Source organism: Schistocerca serialis, chromosome 9 (assembly GCF_023864345.2).
Source record: "Schistocerca serialis cubense isolate TAMUIC-IGC-003099 chromosome 9, iqSchSeri2.2, whole genome shotgun sequence".
Classification (NCBI taxonomy): Eukaryota; Metazoa; Arthropoda; class Insecta; order Orthoptera; family Acrididae; genus Schistocerca; species Schistocerca serialis.
The window spans coordinates 483,600,573-483,627,957 of NC_064646.1; the positions used below are offsets into that span (position 1 = coordinate 483,600,573).

At 45.5% G+C, this 27,385-nt stretch overlaps 1 protein-coding gene and 1 pseudogene across 1 annotated transcript in view; one reads left to right on the forward strand and one right to left on the reverse strand.

The window, feature by feature from the left end:
• Positions 1-27,385, forward strand: part of LOC126419728 (LIM/homeobox protein Lhx5) — a 484,677-nt gene that overhangs the window by 225,225 nt on the left and 232,067 nt on the right. The window lies entirely within an intron of this gene.
• On the reverse strand, positions 371-488 carry LOC126420087 (5S ribosomal RNA; annotated as a pseudogene).

The following is a 27,385-nucleotide window of genomic DNA, read 5'->3' on the forward strand; positions in this document are numbered from 1 at the left end:
TCAATACTTACGTAATTCCTATTTACTAGTGAGCACTTTAGGCAACTTTCCCTAAGAATCAAATTCATATTGTTTATATTTTTAAATTTATATCTTACTTGTGATTTAATAGCACTCTGGTACTACTACGAAATCAACTGTAGACTTCAGTCCCAACAATGAGAAAAAGCGCTCCGTCTTCAGGCCACAAGTGGCCCATCGGGACCATCCGAACGCCGTGTCATCATCAGTTGAGGATGCGAATAGCAGGGGCGCGTGGCCAGCACACCGCTCTCCCGGTCGCTATGATGGTTTTCTGTGACCAGAGCCGCTACTATTCGGTCGAATAGCTCCTCAATAGGCATCACAAGGCTGAGAGCACCCCGAAAAATGGCAACAGCGCATGGCGGTCCGGATGATCACCCATCGAAGTGCCGGCCACGCCCAACAGCGCTTAACTTCGGTGACCTGACGGGAACCGGTGTATCCACTGCGGCAAGGCCGTTGCCGGTCAACAATGAGTTCGTACCTATATTTGCATTGTGGGAATCCGTTCAGTCGACGAGTAGCTACGTTGTGATAGTTTGATGTCTAATATAGTTTCCTATTATTGTAATTCTCCCTTTTCTCTTTTGGTTTTAAACAGACCAACTGCACATAACGACTTTTAGTAAGTCAGAACCGTAACGGTACTATTTGTGTCACCTGCGCCTAAACTGTACATAAGGGGCTATGAAAAAGATTCCGTTCGCAAGACGTACAGTCCAGAATCGGTATGCAAATCAGGCAAAATCACCGTGAGCACTGAGGCGATCATCTCACCGATGCACCAGCCTGAAGATATCCATATGGTAAAACACCGAGTCCTGCTGGAATCGTCGAACCTTCAAGGGCGGTTTTAGCAGCCCCAAAGCGTGATTAGCTTGTGGCGACATGGCTCGACTACAGGCATCATCAGCTTGCCGCTTGTTGTTGTCCGTAACAGAAGAGGCTGGCCTCCCAGGTCGACTGGCGTCTTGTGTCAAATCGTGTCAAGCACGGAACTCCCGCATCCACAACGGTGGCTTTCGACGACACATTCATATTCTTCATTGTCCGACGGATATCTACCGGTGTTCGTCGCCGCGTCAGCCACGAGAATGTTGGTGCTTTCCGACGCATGTGGTGCTTATATACCGACACCGGAGATGCGATGTATTGTATATATGCAGCAGCAACGCCCTCAAACGGAAAGTTATTGATCGCCCCTTGTAATTAAAAAGGTACCGGCCCACTTGTTTGTTGGTGAACCGGTTGCAGCTCGTACAGTAGGCCTGTGCATTGGGAAGTGGCCGGTCGCTACTCGCAAGTCAGCGGTCCGTGGCCGTGTAGACGCGAGAGTCGTGACCTCGGCTGGCCGGGGCCCCGGGCAGTAAAGATGCAGCGGGGTGCCTGGCTGGCTGGCCGGTGCCTGCTCTGCCGTGCGCGCCGCTGCCCATTAGAGACCCAGCCGCGCCACTCGTAACTCTCCACGTAACGAGCGCCCCTCAGCTGGGTAGGGCCGGGCAGGGCTGCGCCCGCGGTTGCGCAACGCCACCTCCAATACTTCAAAGGAGCGCCGCCCCGCTGGTGGCCTAGTCCGTGCTGGCGACCTCTCATGCCGGGCACATCAGGTTGATGCTGTCCCACGTTGCCTCCAGGCCAGATGACGGATGCAATTCGGCGAGGAAGGCAAACTGCACGACTTGTTGGGTGTTCCAGTAGTGACGTCAGTGTCTTCAGCATGAGGCAAAACCAAGGTTATCACGCGTGGTGGGGCGGCCACCCCTCATTACAGATGTCGGACGTCGTAGGCTGGGCACACTGGTAAAATGTGATATGCGGCGAACTGGTGCTCGGGCAGGTGTGAAATTCACATTCTTTCCGGTGAACTCACATTAACAGTTTGCACATATTCCGTGAAGACAGTACTGGTAAGATGCAGTCTGATTTAATTCTGTAGTCTTTATGAACGTGTGACTCTACTTAGCGCCTAGCCCTTGTGTCGTGCCTGTAACGGTTCCCACACTGGACGTGAAAGGTCACAATGCTTGTACCACACTTACTTGATCATTAGCCAGTTAACTGTTAAACTTTTCCATGCAGTCGTAGTGATTAACACTAACGTTGCATAACAGAAAGATTGTTGACAGTAAGTGTGTCACACTCACCTCTTTGAATTACTTATCTTTCATTGGCAGAAACCGTCTAGGCGATGAGTTTGTCTTCAGAAGTACTAATATTCACATCCGAGTCCTTTTAATTGACCGACTGAAACAATGTTGTTCTTAATCTCACAATTTATTACCACTTTTTTATCCGTAACCCGTTCTCAAAACAGCTTGAATTGCAAAAGAACTGTTTACAAAGAATTTGCCAGAAACAAATGGCGTTTTCGAAACATCTGCACACCAAGAGCTATACTAGTGAACCGCATGAAAACAAAGAAAGAAACAAACAACGTTTTCGCGCGCTTTGTATGAATTCATATAAGCTCGTCTACGTGACAGAAACATATACGTTTGGAATATTTAACAAATATTAAAATAAAATTTAGTTAAAGTACACGTATGTGTTTTCTGATTCTTCTATTTAAATGTTACAACACAGTGAGTTTTCCACTTTAGTTTTTGATATCGCTATGCAGCTTTCTGGAATGAATGCTGTTGAAATCTTTGCTTACACTCTAAATTGTGAATATACTGCTTTAAATATGCTTCTGTCAGTGAATTTACTTATGTCATTCAGCAGAGTAAACGAGAAGAGATAAATAATAGTTTTTGGCGTTTCAAATAAACTTTGAACATTTCAAATAATTACATACATTTCATTTTTACGTTTAATGAAAAAAATATATAAAAAGAACAACTTTAATTAACGTCTTTATGACCCATTTCTGTTTACTATAGCTTACTGATTCAAAAGTGAAAAAGTATGATGACAGGCATCTCTTATGAAATGTTATTTTTGCAAATTACGTAAAAATCATAAACAGAGAAATTACTCTTGATTGAAAGATAATGCTGCAACGGCTACTATTTAATTATATCGAATTGTTCTTCAGTAAACGTGTACCGTCAATTTCAAAACTGAAATGGTGTCATTTCACTTTACGAAGCATTAACGAGGGAAAAAAGAAACACGCTGAGTCCTGTCGTATTTCGAAAATGTCCTATGAAACCTTGGCCAGTACTGTGCAAACGTACAATCTAAAACATCTTAGTTTTTAATTATACTAACGAAGTGTAAGGACAGAATTAAATACAGGGTAACGTTCTTCTACAGCTGGTATAATATTCTTCATGTTGTATACACAGCTTAGTAAAGATTTTTAAAGAGGACCTCCTGTTTTTCATTTTAGTGGAGAATCCGTGTGAAATGCACGCTTATTATTTTTCATTGTATTTTTACCCGTTCACTGGCTGTTTGTCAGTCTTCAGATAGAAGTGATTGTGATGTCTACCTATAATGTTTTATTGATGTGATCTGTAACTTACACAGCTTATGCCATCAGCCTCACACTGCTTCATAGTCGTAGGTTGATCGTAGTGCAGACCACAAGCACAAACTTTCAGAGAGAAAATGAAATGCGTACTTCTTACTTGAAAATTCGGATAGACGAATTAAGTTGGGAGAAAATTGTTTTAAGATTTACGAGCGTTAATGGAAGCGCTGGGACCAAGTAGCGCTTATTATACCGCTGTATGCCTGTAAATGCGAGTTTCGGGGGAAGGTTTCGTAAAAATTAGAACGAAAATGGCTTCTTACGTCGCTCTTGAAATATTAATCCCAGCCCTAAGGAAAGGAACTTTGCTCCCTTTGTACGCGATATTTCTACAGGGAGTTGTTAAGCTCATTATATATTTATTGTTGAAGCTAAGCTAAAGAGCGCAGACTTTTAAAGAGAAGAGACTCGGGGAGTCATTTACCATTCCGTTGCTGCATTATGGAACGCGCTCCATCTGAGTGGAGTTCAGCTCCGCCTCCTATTTGACGTCAGCTCTGGAGCGGGGTAGGACAGCAGCCGAGGAGGCGTCTCTCAGCTCAGCATGTAGCAGAAACACACTGACATTCGCAGTTTCAGTGGCTAAATTCTCACAACTGATAAATATTTGTCAAATTGAAAAACTCGAAAAGAAACCCCAACTAAATGAAACCTTGTAATGCATACCTCTGAGCCAGTACACGATATGCGCAGGAAGTCAAAACCGAATATTCTGGGGAAAATTTACTTTTTGGTAGTGTTAGTATTTTAGGGTTCCTCATTTTCAGATCGGCCCAGGAAAGGTGGCATTGTGGTGAACAGAGTGGACCCTTACTCGTGAGCACAAGTGCTGCGGTGTAATCAATTCGGTTCTCTTCACTTAGGGTAACACGTTATCTCAAAGGTAAGCATGAACTAACGAAGACTGTAAACTGGTTGTGGGTTGAAGTCAGTTCCCAATAAATAATCGAAATGATGATAACAAAGTGACAACATATACCGAGGCTTGTGAGGTTCCCCTAACTAAAACACTTGACGGACCTGCGAAATAGCATAGTTAGTATGAAACGTAAAAAATTCATCCGATTTCTCTCTCCCAAGCAACGTTTCCGCCAGAAATTGACGTCCACATGAAAAAGTTACATATGTGCGCTCACTAAAATCCATATAGATAGTGATGATTCCCCCAAATTACAACTTCGACACAGTATGCAAAGTTTTGAAATACTCTTACTGCCGACTGCTGTGGCCGGTAATCGAATCCAGATCAACTGTTTGGAAGGCAACTATACTGAACATTACCTTATTAATTATTATATGAAAGTGTGGTGTCAGAGATGTCCGAAAGAACAGATACCACGCAGAATCTGCAACTATTATATATTATATGTAAACGAAGGTGGAGAGGGGAAGAAAGGAAAGGATAGGGGTCACTGCTATCAGCTGCATTGGGACATTACGCGGAATCGGCGGCGACCAGTGAAAATGTGCACCGGGCCTGGATTCGAACACGTGATCTCATGCTTACTAGGCAGGTGCGGTAACCACTGCGCCGTCCGGGACACGTGTTATCGCAACTGCACGGACTGCCTCGGCTCGCATGACGGCCGATCCTCACTCCCAGCGAGCACCATTTGTCCACAGCTCCCGTCCATTTCCTTCATATTAGCTCTTTCGAGATTCCCACAGGAGGTCGAACGTATTTGTGCATTCGCACTGAAGAAGATGGATCCATTGCCCAGTTAGGCCTTTCAAATTATATGAATATGTCGTGTCTGTTCTTTCGGACATGTCCGACACCAAATTACGATGCACCGCGAAGGACTTATCCGAATGGAACGAAAATCGGCAAATGTGATGTACACGTACAAAACAAACAAATGATGATAATTTCAGAAAAAAATGGCTCTGAGCACTATGGGACTTAATTTCTTTGCTCATCAGTCCCCTAGAGCTTAGAACTACTTAAACCTAAGAACATCACACACAGCCATGCCCGAGGCAGGATTGAACCTGCGACCATAGCGGTCACGCGATTCCAGACTGTAGCGCCTAGAACCGCTCAGCCACTCCGGCAGGCGTATAATTTCAGAAAATCTGGATGATTTAATCTACATAAAGTTCACAAATTGAGCAAATCAATAACTCATTGCTCCAACTGTGGCCCTTATGCAATACAGGTGTCTCGACTAGAGAGAGAGAGAGAGAGAGAGAGAGAGAGAGAGAGAGAGAGAGACGGCCGGTGTGGACGAGCGGTTCTAAGCGCTACAGTCTGGAACCGCGTGACCGCTACGGTTCGAATCCTGCCTCGGGCATGGCTGTGTGTGATGTCCTTAGGTTAGTTAGGTTTAAGTAGTTCTAGGGGACTGATACCCTCAGCAGTTAAGTCTCATACTGCTCAGAGCCATTTGAACCATTTGAAGAGAGAGAGAGAGACTTTGCTCTACTTATTTATAAGCAAATATATATTTCGGAATATTTTTTTTTTTATTTTCATTTTCATATCACGCGAACTGACATGCATGCCCTTTATATGAAGAACAGGTTGTGGGACACTTCGCTTCAGGAGAGGACGCAACAGCACCCTTCCCAATCGAATCAGTGGGTGCTTCCACGCCAGACGGGGTGCAACGTCATACCGATAAGTAGGCTGGTACTGCCAAGTTCGTCGTCAATTTGACTCGATACTATAATCACGTAAATAACATCACTTTTTCTCACAACCCGTGGAGTTCCATTTGGTCTTCTCCCCTTCCGCGTGCTTCACTCTTTTTTTGTCAGGCAGCTCGCCGTTCGCCGCCCACAGCACGTGGTAGCGCGTACAAACTCGCCCAATTCCCTGTCGATGACGAAGAGGAAGAACGGGGAAAGGGGTAGATGTGGGGGGGGGGGGGGGGTGGCGCCCCGCCCGCAAGGTCGCGGTGGCGTCCATTACGAGCCGCCTGCCTCCCGCTGAAGAGGTCAGCCCGCTTTTCCATTTTTTACGGACTGCGTTAATTGGCATTAATTATACAGCCCACGGACGCGCAGGATCCCTTTAAAAGAGAGTACTTTTTCGTTTTTCGGGAACGGGGTTCCCGTCCCTCCGCACTTGCCGTGCGCGCGTTGTTTATTAACGCGGCTGCAGCCGCAGCTGTCCCAAATACTGCCCTGACGCCACGCAGCAGGTAGATCGCCCGGCACCAGGCTGCGAAAAGACCGAGTTACGTTGAAACACCAGTTTTCACTCCGGTATTTACCGTGCTGAAGTAAACAATTCAAAATCCTGCTTTTAGACTGCGAGGCTCAATGGCGCCGTCACACGTTCGACGGAGTTCTTAGGTTTTAAAGTTCTGTGGGCAGCCGACTTATTATACTGGCCTGAGTTGCTTCCCTCCCCAACCTCCAACGGTTTACGTCATTTAGTGCTTTCCTTTAAGAATGCTCCACTCACAGTGGGATCACTATCCTTCAAAGATTAGTGTTTCAGTAACGCACGAGTATGTTTTCTCTAGGTTACCTCGTTTTTTTCGCTACTTACCTTTACTGTGATGACAAAAGTGCATTCACAAATGACATATAAAATTCATGGAAATATGCAGCATTGCACATGTGTTGGCTTTACGAAATATGGTAGTTTCTGCAAATTATAATTCGAATATCACATCCCGTTTATTCGTTTATTACTGGTTCAAAAATATTTTACTTTTTAACGTAATAGTAGCTGATAAAAGTAAAAACAACACAATGATATGTGTCGGCCACACTTTTTATTTCATTCCAGGACGCGTTTTGAGAGATTGAAGAATACAATGATATTTTGTTACATTTTTTGTTTGTTGTGGTTTCATTTTGCTGCAAAAACGTATAACAAGCACTTGTTAGCGTAATATGGCACTAAGATTACGAACTGAAACTGTGATAGAGTTACTTAACAATCTGTTCCAGTGTAGAAGAACCTGCAGTTCGTCATAAATACACATTTTTAACTTTATTTCTCGGAGTTATGCGAGACAAATGCTCCATTTTTTAAAAATATCAACACTTTCCATTGGCTTTGAGCACTATGGGACTTAACATCTATGGTCGTCAGTCCCCTAGAACTTAGAACTACTTAAACCTAACTAACCTAAGGACATCACACAACACCCAGTCATCACGAGGCAGAGAAAATCCCTGACTCCGCCGGGAATCGAACCCGGGAACCCGGGTGCGGGAAGCGAGAACGCTACCGCACGACCACGAGCTGCGGACGATATACTTTCCCTTCTCCACTCGAAGAGGCAGAGCTGGTTGTTTTAGATACAGCCCGTTATAACGTCGCGGTTCCTGTCAGACAGTACCACGTGAACTGATAGTGGGACAGGGGGTTCTCAACGGGAAATGAATGGGACGCGTTTTCCAGTTCCGGTTGTTACCTAACAACGAATGAGGGCTTTGATCGGAACTGGGGCGATTCGAAATATTTTATTCCCGTGAAAGTGTCGTAGATAGTTTTCCGCAACAGCAAAATTTTAAGATCCCTTTAATATGGTTTCGATCTCAAAACTGGTTGTGAAGTTCACTAATCGCGTTCGTATTACTGTACATAATGTGACATATTTACACTCTCGATGATCGACAAAAATATCGGCGAGACACACATGGCCCATGCCCGGACCAACATTTTTATGTACGAGGGCAGTTCAATAAGTAATGCAACACATTTTTTTTCTCGGCCAATTTTGGTTGAAAAAACCGAAAATTTCTTGTGGAATATTTTCAAACATTTCCGCTTCGTCTCGTATAGTTTCATTGACTTCCGACAGGTAGCAGCGCTGTACGGAGCTGTTAAAATGGCGTCTGTAACGGATGTGCGTTGCAAACAACGGGCAGTGATCGAGTTTCTTTTGGCGGAAAACCAGGGCATCTCAGATATTCATAGGCGCTTGCAGAACGTCTACGGTGATCTGTCAGTGGACAAAAGCACGGTGAGTCGTTGGGCACAGCGTGTGTCATCATCGCCGCAAGGTCAAGCAAGACTGTCTGATCTCCCGCGTGCGGGCCGGCCGTGCACAGCTGTGACTCCTGCAATGGCGGAGCGTGCGAACACACTCGTTCGAGATGATCGACGGATCACCATCAAACAACTCAGTGCTCAACTTGACATCTCTATTGGTAGTGCTGTCACAATTGTTCACCAGTTGGGATATTCAAAGGTTTGTTCCCGCTGGGTCCCTCGTTGTCTAACCGTACACCATAAAGAGCAAAGGAGAACCATCTGTGCGGAATTGCTTGCTCGCCATGTGGCTGAGGGTGACAATTTCTTGTCATAGATTGTTACAGGCGATGAAACATGGGTTCATCACTTCGAACCTGAAACAAAACGGCAATCAATGGAGTGGCGCCACACCCACTCCCCTACCAAGAAAAAGTTTAAAGCCATACCCTCAGCCGGTAAAGTCATGGTTACAGTCTTCTGGGACGCTGAAGGGGTTATTCTGTTCGATGTCCTTCCCCATGGTCAAACGATCAACTCTGAAGTGTATTGTGCTACTCTTCAGAAATTGAAGAAACGACTTCAGCGTGTTCGTAGGCACAAAAATCTGAACGAACTTCTCCTTCTTCATGACAACGCAAGACCTCACACAAGTCTTTGCACCCGAGAGGAGCTCACAAAACTCCAGTGGACTGTTCTTCCTCATGCACCCTACAGCCCCGATCTCGCACCGTCGGATTTCCATATGTTTGGCCCAATGAAGGACGCAATCCGTGGGAGGCACTACGCGGATGATGAAGAAGTTATTGATGCAGTACGACGTTGGCTCCGACATCGACCAGTGGAATGGTATCGTGCAGGCATACAGGCCCTCATTTCAAGGTGGCATAAGGCCGTAGCATTGAATGGAGATTACGTTGAAAAATAGTGTTGTGTAGCTAAAAGATTGGGGAATAACCTGGTGTATTTCAATGCTGAATAAAACAACCCCTGTTTCAGAAAAAAAATGTGTTGCATTACTTATTGAACTGCCCTCGTAATACAGATCGTTGAAAGGTAAGCAATTGTAGGACGTAAGTAGCCTAAGTAAGGTGATTACTGCTGCTGTCTCGTCTGTGCTCAGATGCTGATGATGAGGAAATTTCCTTATATTACCAGGACTTTCGTACAGAGGTACGCTTGTGTACAAATTTTTAACGTCCAAGCAGGACATACTACTATCAGGTGGGAAAGTTTTGTAGTCTAGAATTTGAACCAACTCTTTTCTATTAGAGATCGCAAAACTTTACTTCATAGAAAAATTTCTCGTAATAACTGTAGTCTATTTCTAGAGGCTGGTTCACCTGCATTCCATGTACCATTCATTATCGGACGTATCGGGAAGCCAGGATTTTGAATCTTAATTAGGGTACGAAGGGCAGGTGTCTCGGGATCGATCACTTTCATGTTTGGTATAAGGTCAGGATAAAAAATGCTGGGACAACCGTCTATACAAGTTTTGAGCTCCTTCGCGTTTATTTCAGAGGAATCAATCTGTTTGCTGCATGCTGTTTTCCTCAAAAACCTGCAGTGTTGTAGCGACGTAATCTTTCCTATAAAAGAGGACCGATATATTACCCTTATCAGTCACTGGAATTAGCGTCTCTTCTGATTTCTTGTTGAACCACCAATCATTTTTAGTTTTCCTGGCTTGCATGTGGTCGCATCTAGCAGAGTTTTTAGGTCTGCCAGCAGAGACGTAAACGTCCATATGATCTAGCCGCTGTTAGATGTCATACGGCGGAGTAATGTGGTGTGCTTAACATAATATGTGGTAGTCGAGGAAATTCTTGTACCTTCTAGATGATGCACTGGGGGTTTTATTTTCTTTTAAGTAGGTCCAGTTTCCATTTTATACGTTTTATGACGATTGGCTTACACACCCAGTTACTTTTGCGTCCGTTTTCTATTTTATATGGCTTTATGACGGAACGGATAGGTTACATATCCAGCTACCTTTAAGTAAGTATCTACTGCGTTCAGTTTATTTTACCTGCGTAGTCTTAAAAGACACGACCATGCCTCTTCTCATACTTGTTTCTAATACAATGGTCTCTTGTTTTATAGACAATCTAATGATGTCCTAAAAGGATAAAACACGTTATTGACACTAAATAACTTTGCAGCCAAGTCTGTTTTTATTGTGAAATAATTTAAAACCGGTTGCTGTACCACCCTTCCATAATGGAACGGAAATATTTTTACACATGTAGATCATTTACATACATGCGAATTAACGTATATCAGATAACATAAATAATATTAATTAAAATAAAGAAAAACTGTGCGCAACTAAACATGACAGGAAAAATTCCATCTCGGTATCAAACCAAGCGGCCATGAGTGGAACTTTTATGCTGACTGTGGTCTGAGAGCCCAGGAAAAAATTCTCGTAAACAACTAAAGAACTTGCTGTCCGACTTGAGATTGTAAGAGGGCTGGAACTGCCGAATGAGGGGACGATTAATTGCCATTCACAACAGCAGTGAAGCAGATTCTCCGTTAATACGGTCAAATGTCGCTAATGTGGAAGGATTGGAACATAAATAATTAACAACTGAATGGTCGTTCCCGATCCGAAGGTGGCCAGTCCGAGTCCTGGAGACGAAATACATTTTTTTGCAGTTGCATTTGCCGACCATGAGGAAATTGGTAGAGGCATACAGTCCTTGATGATTAGTCTACACCCCGCGTATTTTCGAAAAAAACTGAACTCTCGACATCGAGGAAATTCCGTAATGAGTCAAAACATTACGACTACTTTTAGTTGCGTGATGGTCCACATCTAGAGCGCAATACGGAAGCGATTCTACGTTGCGTGCATGGGAGGAGGCTCTTGAAAGATTTCTGAAGGTATATTATACCATGTGTCTACACACATGTCATGCAATTCCCTTGAATTACAGGTCGATGGTACGCGATGCGGCGCCGGGCGTCCCATAGCGTCCCAGGTGTGTTCCATCGAGTTGTGATCACGTGAATTTGGTGACCAAGGAATCAACGTGAGCTCACTATATGCTCTTCATGTCGGTGCAGCACGATTCTGATCCCGTGGCAAAGTCGTTTATCCTGATGGAAGACGCCATCGCCCGCATCTCGTGGTCGTGCGGTAGCGTTCTTGCTTCCCACGCCCGGGTTCCCGGGTTCGATCCCCGGCGGGGTCAGGGATTTTCTCTGCCTCGTGATGGCTGGGTGTTGTGTGCTGTCCTTAGGTTAGTTAGGTTTAAGTAGTTCTAAGTTCTAGGGGACTTATGACCACAGCAGTTGAGTCCCATAGTGCTCAGAGCCATTTGAACCATTTTTGAAGACGCCATCGTCTTCAGGGAATACATCAAGCATGAAGTGACGTAGGCGGTCCACAACAATGTTCACGTAGCCTACCGTACGGAACGTCCCCCATAGCACAACACCGCCCTCACTGCACTGCGTCTATGGTATGAGTTTCGAGCGGTCAGCGGCGTATCCGGACACAACCATCGAGCTGGTGTAAGAAGGGTCGCCATTCATCCGAACAGCGACGCGTTTTCATTTATCCACGGTCCGGTCGCAATGCTTTTGTGCCCACTGCAATCGTAATTGACGACGTCGTTTGTTCGAAAGGGTCTTCTGCTACGTAGCTCCACGTCCAACAATATGTACGCTGAACGAGTGCTCCGAAACACTTGTACCTTCCATCAGCATTGTTCCAGCATTGTTCCCACTTTACAGAGCAGGCAAGCCTCTAACCTCCACGTTCTATGATAAGACGTAGACGTCCAGCACCTTTGTTGCCTACTCGTGGTTTCACCGTCTTTCAGCCACTTCCTGCGGACGCTAACGACAGTAGCACGCAAACAGATTACCAGTTTTGCCGTTTTCGAAACGTTCTTTACCGGGCACCTGGTAGTAGTCATCTGCCGTTTGAGAAAGTCGCGCATATCAGTGGATTTCCTCATTTGCGGTCCGTATCGCCATTAGAATGATTCCTCAGCCGTATCTGATACAATTACATACTTTCCTTAGCATGACACGTGTCGAGGAAAGCCCGTATGTGGCATTTAGCCTCGCGATGGGCAGTGGTCATTTTTGGTCCATAAGTGTATTTGAGCATCACACGGCTAGTGCCTGGCGTTGCTTGTACAACATACGGTAACAAGAGGACTGCCCGCCAATCGGATTTTTGTAATTTTTTATATTTATGGTACGTGAAGTTCAGAACTCAAATATACCCCTCTCAAAGCAGTTCGACGAAACTCAGAAATCCCGACCATCCTTGAAATATTAAAATATGGTAGATTTTTTTTTTCTACAAGCAATATGGCTGTGTGGTAGAGCACTTGTACGCTGTGTGGAGGGCCTAGGTTCGATTCCAACGTACGAGACTGGCAATTTCTAAATTGAGTCTCACTTCGATCATTTTTTCGTTTGTATTCAGTTCGAATACCTACGTCATTTAAGGTTAAAATTCATCAAATACGTGCCAATTAATACAGCTGTCATTTATACGGAGAAAACGTACGTGTTTTTACTTAGTACTGTATACTGCACAAATGGCTCTGAGCACTATGGGTCATCAGTCCCCTATAACTTAGAACTGCTTAAACCTAACCTAACCTAAGGACATCACACACATCCATGCACGAGGCAGGATTTGAACCTGCAGCCGTAGCGGTCGCGCGGTTCCAGATGTAGCGCCTAGAGCCGCTCGGCCACTCCAGCCGGCTCTGCACAGAAAAATTGAGTTTTCATTGCAAACAAAAGTTATTAATTGTCGATCTTCTATAAGAGATTGTAATTAAGACTGAGTGGTTAAGAAGCTATAAATTAAATTTTCGCCTATCTTTTTGTACTCAGAACACGCACCGTTGTTAAAAAAAAATTCATTCTGACTGAACTGTAACCGAAGCCTCCAACTCAGTGAGCAAGCTCTCTACCACCCTCCCTCAACACTGGTAAAACCACGCCATTTTAGCACATTAAACGTGGTCCGAAAACTTCAAAGTCGATTTTCTCGACAATTTTTGAGAAATGAATCGAACTGCTGCGGTAGAGGTGCACTCGAGCTCTGAACGCTACGTACCAGAAATACAAAAAATTACACAAATTGAGTGCAGTGTAGTGCCCTCGTAAGCAGAAAATCAGCGATCGAAAGCTACACACGGTGCAAACGTGTTCAACTGGCCAGACGTACTTCCTTCCCTCATTCTCCACCTGCGCCGTGTCAAATAACATCGGCGTTCCTTCCACAGAGTCATAGATTTCGCCACTTGTAAGTTGGCGCTCGCGTATTGGTGTTGTGGAGAAAGGGCCAGGCGCCTGCAGGTGGCACAGCCAGCCAGCGTATTGTCCGGTACAAAGCGGCGCTCGCGGCAAGCCGGCCGCTGCTATCCGGTCCCCCGGCTGGGCCGGTCTCGTCTTTTTACCGCGCCGCGTCGGCGTCGCCTTTTTTCTCGTGTCTGCGCGGCTCGCGCTGGTCAGCTACGTACCTGGCTGCCGCGGACCCACCGGTGTCGGACTGGCAGGCGCCGCTCACACGGCAGCTGCCCACGGCGGCGCCCGTCACCCGCTGCAATTACTCGGCGCCGGCTTTCGCGGGGTCGTTCACTGAGCCCGGTCGGCAGCCGAGGAGCGCAGCAAGACAGAGCAACGGGACCGCTCGCCCGGCAGTTGCGTGACAGGCGTAGCCAGTTGCTATTACAGGCCTCCGACGCCAACTACACGTTAATGTGACCATCGCCTATGCTTTGAGTCAGCCTACAATAACCACACACAGACGGCCGGTAGCAAACTAGTTGTGTTGTTGTTGTGGTCTTCACTCCTACCCTATCCTGTGCAAGCTTCTTCATCTCCCAATACCTACTGCAACCTACATCCTTCTGAATCTGCTTAGTGTATTCATCTCTTGGTCTCCCTCTACGATTTTTACCCTCCACGCTGCCCTCCAATGCTAAATTTGTGATCCCTTGAAGCCTCAGAACATGTCCTAACTTCTTCTTGACAAGTTGTGCCACAAACTCCTATTCTCCCCAATTCTATTCAATATCTCCTCATTAGTTATGTGATCTACCCATCTACATCTACATGATTACTCTGCTATTCACATTTAAGTGCTTGGCAGAGGGTTCATCGAACCACAATCATACTATCTCTCTACCATTCCACTCCGGAACAGCGCGCGGGAAAAACGAACACCTAAAACTTTCTGTTCGAGCTCTGATTTCTCTTATTTTATATTGATGATCATTCCTACCTATGTAGGTTGGGCTCAACAAAATATTTTCGCATTCGGAAGAGAAAGTTGGTGAATGAAATTTCGTAAACAGATCTCGCCGCGACGAAAAACGTCTTTGCTTTAATGGCTTCCATCCCACATATCTGCCACACTCTCTCCCCTATTACGTGTTAATACAAAACCAGCTGCCCTTTTTTGCACCCTTTCGATATCCTCCGTCAATCCCACCTGGTAAGGATCCCACACCGCGCAACAATATTCTAACAGAGGACGAACGAGTGTAGTGTAAGCTGTCTCTTTAGTGGACTTGTTGCACCTTCTAAGCGTCCTGCCAATGAAACGCAACCTTTGCCTCGCCTTCCCCACAATATTATATATGTGGTCTTTCCAACTGAAGTCGTAATTTTAACACCCTAGTACTTAGTTTAATTGACAGCCTTGAGAATTGTACTATTTATCGAGTAATCGAATTCCAGCGGATTTCTTTTGGAACTCATGTGGATCACCTGACACTTTTCGTTATTTAGCGTCAACTGCCACCTGCCACACCATACAGCAATCTTTTCTAAATCGCTTTGCAACTGATACTGGTCTTTGGATGACCTTACTAGACAGTAAATTACAGCATCATCTGCGAACAACCTAAGAGAACTGCTCAGATTGTCACCCAGATCATTTGTATAGATCAGGAACAGCAGAGGTCCCAGGACGCTTCCCTGGGGAACACCTGATATCACTTCAGTTTTACTCGATGATTTGCCATCTGTTACTACGAACTGCGACCTTCCTGACAGGAAATCACGAATCCAGTCGCACAAGTGAGTCGATACCCCATAGGCCCGCAGCTTGATTACAAGCTGCTTGTGAGGCACCACTTCTGTAGCACCACATTTCGAAAGCTTCTATTCTCTTCTTGTCCAAACTATTTGTCACCCATGTTTCTCTTCCATACATGGCTACACTCCATACAAATACTTTCAGAAACGACTTCCTGATCTTTCGCTGCAGTCTGGAACCGCAAGACCGCTACGGTCGCAGGTTCGAATCCTGCCTCGGGCATGGATGTTTGTGATGTCCTTAGGTTAGTTAGGTTTAACTCGTTCTAAGTTCTAGGGGACTAATGACCTCAGTAGTTGAGTCCCATAGTGCTCAGAGCCATTTGAACCATTTGAACTTCCTGACCTTTAAATCTATACTCGATGTTAACAAATTTTTCTTCTTCAAAAACGCTTTCCTTGCCATTGTCAGTCTACATTTTATATCCTCTCTACTTCGACCATCATCAGTTTTTTGCTCTCCAAATAGCAAATCTCCTTTACTACTTTAAGTGTCTCATTTCCTAATTTAATTCTCTCAGCATCACCCGACTTAATTCGACTACATTCCACTATCCGCGTTTTGCTTTTGTTGATGTCCATCTTATATCCTCCTTTCGAGACAATGTCCATACCGTTCAATTGCTCTTCCAAGTCCTTTGTTGCCTCTGACAGAATTACAATGTCATCGGCGAACCTCAAAGTTTTTATTTATTCTCCATGGATATTAATTCCTACTCAGAATTTTTCTTTTGTTTCCTTTACCGCTTGCTCAATATACAGATTGAATAACATCGGGGATAGGCTACAACCCTGCCTCACTCCCTTCCCAACCACTGCTTCCCTTTCATACCCCTCGACTCTTATAACTGCCATCTGGTTTCTGTACAAATTGTAAATAGCCTTTCGCTCCCTGTATTTTACCCCTGCCACCTTTAGAATTTGGAAGAGAGTATTCCAGTCAACATTGTCAAAAGCTTTCTCTAAGTCTACAAATGCTAGAAACGTAGGTTTGCCTTTCCTTAATCTTTCTTCTAAGATAAGTCGTAAGGTCAGTACTGCCTCACGTGTTCCAATATTTCTACGGAATCCAAACTGATCATCCCCGAGGTCGGCTTCTATCAGTTTTTCCATTCGTCTGTAAAGAATTCGTGTTAATATTTTGCAGCTGTGACTTATTAAACTGATAGTTCGGTAATTTCCACATCTGTCAACACCTGCTTTCTTTGGGATTGGAATTATTATATTCTTCTTGAGGCAAACTAGTAGTGGAAGGAATATGAAGCACGTCAGCGAGTGGCTGACCGATTTATCTAACGTCGAAAAGGGCACGATAATTGGACTTAGCGCCAAAGGTAGAAGCATTCCCGAAACGGCCAAGTTTGTAAACTGTTCGCCAGCAGCCGTGGGAAAAGTAACGCGTGCATGGCAAAACAGCGCTACCCCAAGTCGTTGACGAGGCAACTGGGGTCTAACACAGGCCGTAAATGACACGGACGGCTGCGGAGATGTGCACGGGCTATAGATGTGCAACCGTTGAGCAACTGACCACGCAGATGAACCAACAGGTGTCTCCTTAACGACCGTTGAGCGAACGTTAATGCGTACAGGCGTCTGGTTAGTGCACACCCGCTGCTGAAGCTGGTATTTGTACGCCAATAACGCAACTGGACGTCCACTGAGTTGCTATAGGCAGTCTTCTCAGTTGACTCACGTTCTGTGCTCCACCAGACAGATGGTCGTAAGCGTGTACGGCGTGAAACGTCCAAAGGCAAAGGATCCAGGCCGGAGGATGGAGCGTTATGGTCTGGGGAACGTTTTCGTGGTACTGTCTGGGTGATTTCGTCATTCTGGGAGACACAATGGATCAACACAGGTATTCATACATCCTTGGAGACTACGTGCACCTCTATATGCTGTTTGTTTTCCGTCGGCAGGATGGCATGTACCAGAAGGACAAAGCACACAGCTCGTAGTATACGTGCTTGGTTCTGAGACCACCAGAATGGATTTACCGTAGCCCTCTGGCCACCAAACTCAGCTCAGCTAGCCACGCTACTGTAGTCAGCATGCGTCCGCATCCCTCATTGCCACTCTTCCTGCTGCGAAAGGTGGCTATTTATGCTTTTTATAGGTGATCACATTAATGTGACTAATAACTGTATTTCCAATGGACATCTTTGTTTGCGTACCGAATTCTAAACAAGGTTGTTGTTGTTGTGGTCTTGAGTCCTGAGACTGGTTTGATGCAGCTCTCCATGCTACTCTATCCTGTGCAAGCTTCTTCATCTCCCAGTACCTACTGCAACCTACATCCTTCTGAATCTGCTTAGTGTATTCATCTCTTGGTCTCCCTCTACGATTAACAAAACGTAATATTAACATAAACAAGGTAGAAGATATGATCTCTAATGTTTTTTCTACGACGCTGATTAGTGGTATGCTGTAGGGTTGGTTCCATTTTTGTGCTTTCAGTATTTCGACTGCTAATTCAGTCGTCTTGTTAAGGTGCTGTACGCTATGTTATTGTAAGTACTTGCTGCATGAACCACACTATGAAGTATTGTGTTGTAAGGACGAAATGCACTTGGTGTGAAACATATAAATGTGATAGGAAGAGAACCCAGTGGCACTGGACGTAGTTGCTGTTATGAGTTAGCTTGCTTGCACGGAGCGACAATACAGTTCCGTCAAAGGACCAGATAGTATTAGGCAAAAGCTACTGCAAAAATAGATGGCAACACAAAAATGGTTCAAATGGCTCTGAGCACTATGAGACTTAACTTCTGAGGTCATCAGTCCCCTAGAACTTAGAACTACTTAAACCTAACTAACCTAAGGACATCACACACATCCACGCCAGAGACAGGATTCGAACCTGCGACCGCAGCGATGGCAACACAGATTGCAACAATTTACAATAATTTATTAATAGAAGTTCCTCAATACTGTAGTATGAAGATTGTGTGTGGCAAAAGAGTTAAATGTTCACTCGCACTAATCTCTCCCTAACAGCGGTATAGTGCTGAATCCAGTAAATGATGAGTTTGATCACTTGTATAATGTCCAGTATGGCTCTTCTTGGTGGCCACTGTAGATGAGTAATGAGACACGTGCTGGGACGCTGTCCTGGCGTTGTCTGACGATATTGTTGACTTACTGTCCGCTGTGTGGAACTATATCTCCTTTTTGGGAGATGGATGTCCACTAGGGAACTACTTGTGTGAGGAAGGGCGAAAGAATAACAAAGGCCTTGCTTCTGTGGAAGCTAGACCTTGTTGCGCCTGAGACGTAGGCAGCTCGCCATGCTTGGATGTAGGCTGCGTCCCCTATGTTGTGAAGCGCACAGCCCTTTTTTTCTTTTTTTCCCCCTCATGTGTTGTTGACGTCTCATCGCCTTCAGACGGCCTTCCTTTCTTGGTTGCGTGTAAGGTGAGTGTTTGGTTGCTCTTTTATTCATCACACTTTGGATGAGGAGCGGAGGAGCTACAGTGGAGGCTCATAAGGCAACTTCCGACCGGTCTTGTTGCAAAATGCGTTTTACGTCATCTGAGCTTACACCTTTAGAACTCTGTATCTACGCCATGGGTGTGGATTTGTTGTTCTGATTTACTGCAGTTGTTTGACGGTCCCAAGGATCTGCCAGATCGTCTTGTATAGAGTCGCTGAAAATTTCTGTATAGCCATGTTCAGCATGTCTGTGCAAGACCGGTGATATACGTCTACTATTCTTTCAAAACCCATCGTAAGTATTTGTTCTGGACTAATGGACTATTTGCATTTAATGGACTCTTAGGTTTACACGTTAGGTCCCAAACTGATCTTCCACATAGTATTTTCGATAACAGAGTATTGTCATACAGGGCGTCCCACTCGAAACAGGCCCCACAAACGTGAAAAAAATCCGCTGAAATTGCACCGTGTAATTTGCGACGTTTGACGTGGCAACACTACACTCAGCAGCATCGTTTGACGCAACAGTTTCCGCGCCTCACTCTGGCTGCAGCTCAGTGTTCAGTGTTTAATAGTAATGTATCGCTATTCTGTCGATGAGCGCGTTTCTTGTGAAACAATATTGGATTACTGGTCCACTAAGACATGTCAGCGAATGTCTGTTGAACGGTTTGGTGACCAGCATACACCGTCTACATGTTGCGTACAACAGTTAGTGAAGAAGATGGAGATCAGTGAAACGGTGTTGGATCTTCACGGCGGGGACGGCGACCATTATCGGAAGCAAAAGTGACAGACGTGAAACAATGATTGTTGGCCTCTCCTGCAAGGTGTATTCGGCGGTACCTCAGGAATGTGGAATGTCACGGAGTGCACTGATACACTGGTCAGCCAGAACATTATGACTGATGCAAACCCACCCAGGCGATAGCAGCCTCACCTGGCGAGGAATGACTGCTGGTCAGACGCACGTGCGGTGCACTTAATATCGGAGAGCGTGCTCTCCGTGTGCAGAATGGGGAACGCGCGATCTATCTAAGTTTGGCCGAGGGCAGATTGTGATAGCCCGGAGGCTCGGCACGAGCATTTCGAAAACTACACGACTTGACGGGTGTTCGAGGAGTGCTGTGATGAGTGTCACGTGGCGAAACCAAGGTGAAACCACGTCCAGACGTCGTAGCGTTGGATGGCTGTCCCTCATTAAAGATGTCGGAAGTCATTGGCTGTGCAGATGATAAAACAGGACAGGCGGCGAACTGTGATGGAACTAATATCAGACTTTAATGCTGGGCAGAGTACATGTCTGTCTGAACACGCAGTGCACAGAACACTAAACATGGACCTCCGTGCTGACGATCTATGCGTGTGCCAATGTTAACAACACGACATCGGCGACTACGACTCAAGTGCGCACGTAACCATTGACACTGAACGTTGGCGCAGTGGCAGAGTCTGATGAATCGTGATACCTTCTTCGACATGCACACGTGAGGGCGCGAATCTGTCACCTTCCAGGGGAACAGCTCCTTAATTCCTTCACTGCGGGCAGAGACAAAATGGCGCAGTTTCCATTATGCTCTGGGGAATATTCCCGTAGTCTTGCATGGTTCCAGTGGAGCTTGTGCGTGGTATCTTGACGGCCAAGGAGTATCGACACCGTTTGTAGACCACGTACACCCACTCATGACATTGATGCTTCCTGACGCATGTGGGACGTTTCAGCTCATCGCCATGTCACAAGGGAAGGAGTGTGATAGAGTGTTTCGAGGAATACAGTGGCGAGTTCCAGCTGGTGTGCTGTCCCCCAACTAGCCAGATGTGAACCCCATCGAACACATCTGGGATGTGATTCCACGTGGTGCCAGAGCTCATCGGCCCCCTCCCCGAATTTGCGGGAGTTAGGTGATTTGTGGGTGTAGATGTGGTGCCAGCTCCCTCCCTCCAGCGAACAACCAACGCCTTACTGCCTCCATGCCACGACAAGTCGCCGCTGTTATCCGTGCCAAAGGTGAACATACCGGCTGTTAAGTGGGTGGTCATAATGGTCTGGCTGATGAACGTACGACCAGCACGTAAATGCATAGGCGCTAAGATAACATCCACGGTTTGTTTTCCAGCGGAAGCGTTAGAGTGGAAAGACCACATGGCAGCGAAAAAGAGTGTTTCGGTGCGGTGTCAGGCCGTCATAGCGAGTAATCGGGTCGAGAGCGGCTCCCGGAAGCGCGGGAGGCGAAGCGGCGAGGGTCGGTAATTGAATCTCGGCGCAGCTGAGCTCGCGACGGCGCCGCCGCAGGCCCATTATCCGTGTCCCATTACTCGCCGGCGGCCGGGAATGAAATGAGAGAGTCAAACAGGCCTTTGCGAGCGATTAGGCGGGTCGCTTGTCTGGAGAGGCGGCTGCGCTGGCAATTCGCACGAGGCTACCAGTCGGCGGGGTGGCGCAGGGCGCCGACAAGGGTGCCGCCTCCGCCAAGGGCAGGGTCGCAAACAGCGCAGGCTAGTATCGTGTGTGTTGTGTTCACCTCAGGTATGGGGATGGCCTACCAGTTAGAACCTATACTGGTAGTTTAGTTCTGAATAACCGATTTTTTTCAGTTTTGTTTGGTCTCGGTTGCAACAATTGGCTTTTTCCATTTTTGCTAAAACCCCGGTAAAAAAAGCTAAATACACTGATTAGCTAGAACATTGATCAATGACAGAGAAGAATACAGGAAAAGATTAGAGTGTCACCAGTGGAGGCGACAGGAGAAACGGAAACTGAAGATCCCAGAAGAAGAGCGGGAGAGAAGAGAAAGAATGAAGAGGTTCTGGGAGAAGAAGAGGAAAATGCAGTCCACGAAGGGGCTACCCGTGGTCCTACAGAGGCCGTAACGCAAGAAGAAGAAGAAGATTAGCTAGAACATTATGACCACCTATCTAACAGCCAGTATATTCAACGTCGGCACGGAAAGCAGCGACGATGCATTATGGCATGGAAGCAATGAGACCTCTCGGTAGGTCGCTGGAAGCAGTTGGCGCCACATCTGCACACACAAGTCAGCTAATTCTCCGAAAACGCAGCGGAGGGGGGCGATGAGCTCTGAGGCCACTTTCAACCACATCCCAGATGTGTTCGATGTGGGTCAGATCTGGCGAGTTGGGGTGAAAGCGCATAAATTGGAACTCGTAATTGTGTTACTCGAACCACTCCATCACGCTCGTGGCCTTGTGACATGGCGCATTATATTGTTGAGAAATGTCACTGCCATCAGGAAACACAATCGTCATGAAGGAGTGTACGTCGTCTGCAATCAGTGTACGATACTCCCTGGCGCCAGCTCCATTACGCTTTAGGGAACACTCACGTGGGCATCCATGGGTCCAGTGGAGCTCTTGTAAGGCACCTGGACGGTCAGGGAGTTTTTTTTTTCACTAGCTGCTTATTTTTATGACCCACCGTCTAATTTCTTATTGCGACTCGTATGTTGCCACTTGCTGCTGTGACTGGGTCCGGGGTCCAGTGTGACTGAAAGTAACACCACCCAGGTTCCCGTCCCCACTCACACCGTTGCCCGTGTCCCGCCACGTGGAGGCGGGCTCTATTTGTTTACATCCATTTGATATCTTTTTTGTGCAGCATTAGAAAAACTTATAACTAATACAAATCAAGTGAGATATTAATAAACAAAAAAAAAAACCTCCCTGACCGTCCAGGTGCCTTACAAGAGCTCCATTGGACCCATGGACGCCCATGTGAATGTTCCCCAAAGCGTAATGGAGCCGGCGCCAGTTTGCCTCCGTCCCGCAGTACAGGTGTCAAACAGCTGTTCCCCCGAAAGACGACGGATTCGCGCACTCCGATCGGCATGTTGAAGAGGCTATCGGCTATCAGGCCATGCGGAGCTCTGCCACTGCGGCAACGTCCAGTCGATAGTCACGTGTCCATTTCAGTCGTAGTTGGCGGTGGAGTGGTGTTAAGCTGCCACATGTATGGGTCGCCGCCTGTGGAGGACCATTGTTAGGAGTGTTCTGTGTACTGTGTGTACTAAATGGTTCAAACGGCTCTGGGCACTATGGGACTTAACTGCTGAGGTCATCAGTCCCCTAGGACTTATAACTACTTAAACCTAACTAACCTAACGACATCACACACATCCATGCACGAGGCAGGATTCGAACCTGCCACCGTAGCAGCCGCGCGGTTCCAGACTGTAGCGCCTAGAACCGCTCGGCCACCCCGGCCGGCACTGTGTCTACTGCCCAGCATTACAGTCTGATGTTAATTCCGTCACAGTTCGCCTCCTGTCCTGTTTTACCAGTCTCCCCGACCTATGACGTGTGACATCTGTAATGAGGGGTGGACGTGGTTTTACCTTGGTTTCCCCACGTGACACTCACCACAGCACTCCTCGAACATCCGTCGTGCAGTTTCCGAAATGCTCGTGCCGTGCCATCACAATCTGCCATCGGTCACACTCAGATAGATCGCGAGTTCCACACACGGAGAGCACGCTCTCCGATACTGTATGCACCGTGCGTGCTTCTGACTGGCAGTCATTCATCGCCAGGTGAGGCTGCTATAGCCTGGGTGGGTTTGTATCGACAGTAGGTCAGTCATAATGTTCTGGCTGACCAGTGTATCAATTAGCCATAGCAGCAATGTTCAAATTTTTCGTTTTTAAATAATCATATTTTAAAAAAAACGAGTACTTTTTATTTCTAAAATTTCCGTTGCTTTGAAATACTGAGTTATTATAGAAAATGGGATAAGCGAGTAATGCACGAAACACATGGCATAAAATTGGTACAGCTTTGTTGAAACAATAATGTGCCTGTTGCCATGTGGCGTGGCCTACTGGTACACATGTACCACATGTACCCCACCTGACAAGTATTGAAATTTCTCGCAGTTGTAGTCGGACATTACGTGTATTACAGAAGGGCACCACCCTTAGTCTGGAAGCGTTTTACGAAGAGCGCTATAAATGAAGTATAATGCTCGATTTGCATTCATGGTTTACACTAAAAATAGAAAGCAGCTGATCTATTGCCTGTGTCTACATAATACGTCTTTATCTGCTTGCAGCTTTTGAAAATGGAAGAATTAGCATGGAAAACATAGTTTTTCAAACTAATTTTTCACCCCTTAGCACTGACTAATCGTAATGCCCAAATATTGGTATTATCCCCGATTATAACATGATTTCGAGCAGATTTTCAAAAAATTACAATCAGTAGGAGAATCAGCCGCTTATCGCTTTCAGACAGAAGCAGAGAACAGTGGACGGAGTAAGTTTTCTTCTCTTTGCGTATTGAATTTCGTATTTTGATTGTAAGAGTAGAGTTGATAGAGGAAAGAGAAGGTCCAAAGAAGAGCAGCACGTTTCGTCGTGGGTTCGTTTGATAAGCGCAAACAAGACCCTAATTCAGCCAATAGTTGAGTATTGCTCGTCAGACTGAGACCTGCACCAGGCAGGATTGATAGAGAAAATACAGAAAGTCCAAAGAAGAGCAGCACATTTCGTCACGCATTCCTTTGACAAGCGGAAAGGCCTCGTGCAAGTGGCCACCCAACTCCTGTGGCAGACGCTACAAGACAGACTTTGCGGCTCAGGATGTGGTTTACAGTTACATCCCTGAGAGCTTAAACGACGCAGAGCGGTTAGTGATGTCATCGAGTTTAATGTCTCTACGAAAATAACTTTTCAGTCTTGTAGCGCATCTCATCCTGCACATAATATCGTACTTCCGTAGGCGCTTGTTGATTCTTTCTATGGTGCTACAGCGTGTTCCAAAATTTCGAAAAATCAACAAATACAGAATTCACCTGATCGACGATAGAGACACCTTATGCCTTTTCGCGCCACTTAAGAAGAGCTAATTTCGCACAGCGCCGCGCTATAAAACGATGACAGCCTTGTCGGCTATAGTCTAAATATTTCACATCTTGCCTGCCTTTTGTGAACGATTTCACGTCGTTGATAAAAGACGTCGTTTCACAGATCTGGCGGAATTATCAGGTTTTTTTTTTGGTGAAGCAGGAGGCGCACAGTTAAAAGTGGAACAGAATTTTTAAACACCCTAGGTGGGATCGACACCTGTAGCCGTTAATCTGGTCTTTAATTCAGAAGTTAATCATACTTTTTTTCTCCTGTGTGGAATAGGTGGCTGCGCCAGAATGCATTAACGTCCAGTACGAGGGCTGTCATTATGATAATGGGCTCAGGTAGATCGGGAGTTTCTGAATGATGGGAGAACAGAAGGGTTTTCTGCCTGCCATTCACGTCTCTACCTTTGGCGCCCTTTGAATAAACCGACCTCCCGTCTCTAGTGGTGATCGTCCTTAAAACAAGCAGGTAATTTTATATTTCCTTTCTTCGGGCGATATCTTCAAATGAAATCGGAAACGCATGATCTACATGTTGGTGGTATATCTGTGCGGTATTTAAAATTGAACTTTTGAATGATCATCAATTCTCGGAGAAATATGAAGGCAAATAAAATCTTCATTCACGGCGATATTCCGTAATCTACCATTATTTCTGAGACACAATGATATTTTTACGGGTGGTTGCTGAGGTAGGGATTTTAGTCCTACACTTATAATGAATTCACATGCGGGAGAATTATGAGTTGGTAATGTGGTACGTGTACTTTTATCTATCTGGGTAGTCTAGTTGAGAAAGTGAAGGAAGCGTATTGCAAAATAAATCCAACAGGACCATGCTCACTTACGTAGTTCTGTGTTCCAAACAACATTCAGGCCACTAAAACTTGTCTGTGTCTTCCAGTGTTATCATCTGCAAAGTATTGAAATACCGAGTATCGCAGTTCTGTGTGAAGTATATGTTGGTAGCTGCAAGGAGAACGCTAAATGGTCATTTGATCTCTGTAGCGTACCGAACTGGTAAAATCCTGTGGGTTTATTTATAGTGGGCATTCGTATGTAATTAATAACGAACTTCAAGTCAGCAATTTCGTGAAACTAAGCAACGCTGCGACATAGCCCAAGCTTATCACATTAGCTTACATCTGTAAACCTGCCACCCTGATGGTTTAAATAATCGAATTGCCATGCATAAAACGCTAATTTCTCACCCACCTCAATGTTTACGAAGTCATATCTCCTGAACTATTTGTCGTACAATGATGCAATTTCGCAGGTATATTCAGTGGCACATGTGGATACTGTCTGCAAATATAGTGCGAGTAGCATTAGCAGTAAAGACGGAATAAATTAAAACGTTATAACTTCTGAAGTTTTACTGCATGAACGGCAAAAGTGAAGTAAGCAATAACTTTTTTCCTCTCATTGTTTTGTGGGGGTTGTCAGAGGAAAGAAGTTTCTAACAAGTCCGAAATTATGTTTAAAGTTTGTCGGTAATCGCTAGGTGCACGCATTTTCACTTACTTTAGTGAATATAGTCTGGGTAATTTGCGCGCTGTGACCGCGAGACATGTACCAGTTTCTAACTTTAATACTGGACTCACTGTGTTAAACGTTTAACGAAAGATTATACCTATCAATGAGTAGATTAGACAAAATTTTAAATTCAGTCAATAATTATATAAAATACTGAAAATAAAATGTTTGATGTCCCTGGAAGCAGTCAGATAGACCCCCTGCGTCTGAGACCGTGTGACTGTTTTAGCTGTGTAGTATTTTTTTTTTCCTATCGTTTCGGCGTGCTATGGACCACGAAGATTTTTATCTTTTCCCTGATTGTTTTTTCCTCTTTTGCCAGTAGATTTTCACTTTGCCTGACTGTGCTTCTTTTCTCTGTTTTGACCATTTGCAGGTAGGAGTCATCAAATGAAATTTCTGATTCCTGTAAATCCTTTTTCACTTGGCTTGCCCATTTTGAATACGATTTTGTTTTTGGAATTGATGTGTAGTAATATAGACGGTAATTCTCAACACTTTGCATTTTAACCCTGCCATTTCGATGCTATGAAGGCTGCGCAGTACAATTTTGAGATTTTATAGAATTCTTTGATCTGTTCCACAACTATTACGTCCACACATGAGTGACTCGTCATTCTTCTTTCTTCTACCCTTCTTCACTCTCATATTTGCATCGTTTGTGCTTCAGTCATATTCTGCGCTAAGTACATCGTCCATTCCTTTCAACCTGTCTCCCAGCTCCTGATTAACCTTGTCCGGAAAGGCTTACTGAAGGCAATATTGGTGTAACGAGTGTGAAACGGTCTTCGTAGTCCCACTTCAAGGGCTTTAGATCCTCGCCGCCCACCCAGACATAAATTCCCTGCAGCGTTCCTAAATGTTGTGGGGATTGCTTCAACAATGCTTCATCACTGATCACCAATAACCACGATATCTCCGCGAGGTGAACCTCTGCTCTTCTGGCCTTTCCACCTCCGCCTTCCGCTGTCTCTGAGCCGTAATGTGGAATAAACAGAAGACCCTGCAGCAAAATGATGCCTATAGC